Genomic DNA, 3037 nt, shown 5'->3' on the forward strand with positions numbered 1-3037 from the left:
CGACTTAGCTTTCCGAATCCCTAGACGAGCCGACTTTAGCCTGGAGAGTAGACTGCCGGTGGCCATCGGGAACGACGTAGCATTAGTTCGAACCATGCGGCTTGACACACACCACAAGCCCTACGCATCAAACACCACCAACACGAAACGCATCCAACATACGCTCGAGAGTGTCCACTTTCAACGCCCGAGGACCCGCAGACGGGGACCAAGCACGTCATTATGCACAGCGACCGCCCAGTGCGTCGGATGACCCGGGCACCTTCGCGGACGGCCACTGTAGTTAACTAAATGAGACTTTGGTAATTAGTAGGCACTCAAGAATGTGTGCATCGGTCGGGATTAAACGTCCGATGCGCCATATGCGTTCAACTTATCAATGTTCATGTGTCCTGCAGTTCACATTATGACGCGCATTTAGCTGCGGTCTTCATCGATCCATGAGCCGAGTGATCCCCTGCCTAGGGTTTAAAGAGTGCCTTTCGGCGCCGAGTGGCGTAACCGCGTTCAAAGTTTGGTATGCAACACACTCGACCTGCAACAATGGGTTACTCAAACTTGTACAAGTACAAGTGTTGTCTCTTACGAGACGTCTTGATATGCTCTCTACAAAAGCGTACGCTAATGCAGGTACAAATTAATGTACGTCCCAGATAGTGACGATCTCTGGGAGGAAGAACCGTAAGGAACTCCCCACACATATCAAAACTACGGTTTGGGTGTGCATGTCGGCGCCGAGTGCAAGTTACCGCGTTCAAAGTTTGGTATGCAGCGCACTCGACCTCCAACATAACACTTCAACCTTGTTATTACTCATTCAAAAACCACGTTAATGATCCTTCCGCAGGTTCACCTACGGAAACCTTGTTACGACTTGTAATATCTTAGACATATGACCACGATGCGGCCACTGTGCTTCGTGTGTCAAACTTGATCATGACCGCTGTCATGATCATCGTGCGCGCGGCAATGAACAATAAACGTCATTCGTTTACGGATCGTCGTACCGGCAACATCTTCAGTCTTCTTCTGTGTCGGTTTATTTCTTCTGCCTTTATTCTTCTGCCTTCGGACTGTGCTCAGTTTGAGTTCATCGGTTGATTTGAATTAATTCAAATTAATTCTAATCATTACATCTCAGAAGTGGGATACGTCCTATCGACTACACCTGTTTTGCTGTTTGCACCCTCACGATAAAAAGTATAGCGAAAAGTGTGTGCGTGTGTATGTGTGTGCGAGGTGACGCCACGATCCGCCATCGCGATGCCTACAAAAGATGAGATGTTGTGTGCTCTTGAAAGTAAGGGCATAGAAGTCCCCGTTACGGCTTCTATTCCACAAATTCGGAATATGTTTTCTGAAAACGTTCTACAACTAACATCAGCGGAAGCAGTCGCAACAACCTCACGAGGTGAGATATGCCCCCCGTCGAGCACCGCCATAGCCGCCACCACCACCACCGCCGTAGCTACCGTCGCGGCAAATTGCGCATCCACCATTTTGAAAGGCGACAACGATACCGATTCTGCCACCATTTTGAGTGCTTCCGTAGCTTGTGCTCCCATCGCGCTTAACAATGAGAATTCTTCTTCGCTTCCTGCTAACGCCGACAACGAAAATGAACTCAACGAAATGCGACGACGCTTGGAACTTTTAGAGCTTCGCCAAAGGGTCCAAACCCTTGAATATCAATCGGGAAAATTTTCGGCAAGCGATTTGAAGCTAGATGGAATTATTGAGCCTTTTACTGGAGACGATGCATCAAAGTGCATCATTGAATGGCTTGACGAGCTAGATCATCACTTTTCTCTGTGCCGCGTCCAAGATTCTGATAAATTCTTCTACGTGTACCGTTTACTGAAAGGATCTGCTGCTATGGTCGCTAAAGCCTCTCGTGCTTCAACACTGCAACAATTAAAAGACGAGCTGGTTGCAAACTTTTATGTGACACCCACGACCGAAGGCGTCTACCGACAGCTGCGTAACCGTCGTCTCTCGCCCCATGAGACAGCCCTGCGTTACGTATTAGATATGCAGCGAATCGCCAGTCGCGCATCCGTTCCTGAGCCTGAATTAATTAACATCATCTTCGAAGGGCTTGGCAGTCCGTCCCACACCGCTGGAATGCGTTTTCTGGTCGAAAAAGTGGAGGATTTGAAGCCACTTTTGAACAAGTTCGAGGCGATTCGACCACGATATGTTGCTAAATCATCCGAGACGCCCTTTCCCAGTGATCGCAAACGGGTTACAACTAATCGGGGAACAACACCAACAACTGTCCGTTGTTTCAATTGCTCTCAGTTTGGTCATCATCAGAGTGCTTGTACACGCCAACGCCGCCCACCAGGAGCTTGTTTCCGTTGCTTCCAGCTGGGACACAACTATAAAAGCTGTCCGAATGCTGAAACCAGCGCTGCTGCTTATCCGGATGCGGCCAATCGCGTTGATATCGATAATGCAGAAACACTGCCATTAAATGAATTGCACGAGGTGAGTGCTTCTTTTCTTAAGTCAGGGAAAATAATCATGACAGTCAAAGAATATTCCTTATTTGATACAGGTAGCCCAGTAAGCTTTATTAATGAGAAGATCGTACCTTTATGCCTGTTATCTGATCCAGTTCCTTCCAACTACAAAGGTTTAGGAAATTCGCATCTTTATACTCGTGGCCAAATACACTGCCGAATTCAATTCAGGGAGACGATTCTCCATCACATGTTTGTTATACTGCCACATACATCTATGGCATGGCCAATAATCATAGGGAAGGATCTACTTCCAGCACTTAATGTTCATCTTATGTATTTAAAAGATCACATCCCGCTTAAACGAACTTGCATTATCCCTACAAAAACTATAGAGGAACAAAAAAGGAACGTTAGCAAATCTGGTATATTAGATAATGCCTTTAGTGAAATCTGTGCTATTGATACATTTGAATCTGAATTTAAACTTGATACTGGCCCTTCTCTATCCCTCGAAGAGACTTCAACCATTTTGTCTATTTTTGAAAATTCTTATATAAATAATACTTCTA

At 46.3% G+C, this 3037-nt stretch overlaps 1 non-coding gene across 1 annotated transcript; it reads right to left on the reverse strand.

The window, feature by feature from the left end:
* Window positions 1-311: 311 nt before the first annotated feature.
* LOC133394720 (5.8S ribosomal RNA) lies at window positions 312-469 on the reverse strand. The gene has a single exon (XR_009766919.1). It is a non-coding gene; the product is annotated as a 5.8S ribosomal RNA (ribosomal RNA).
* Window positions 470-3037: the final 2568 nt, after the last annotated feature.

The sequence above is a fragment of the Anopheles gambiae genome (assembly GCF_943734735.2).
Source record: "Anopheles gambiae chromosome X unlocalized genomic scaffold, idAnoGambNW_F1_1 X_unloc_4, whole genome shotgun sequence".
Classification (NCBI taxonomy): Eukaryota; Metazoa; Arthropoda; class Insecta; order Diptera; family Culicidae; genus Anopheles; species Anopheles gambiae.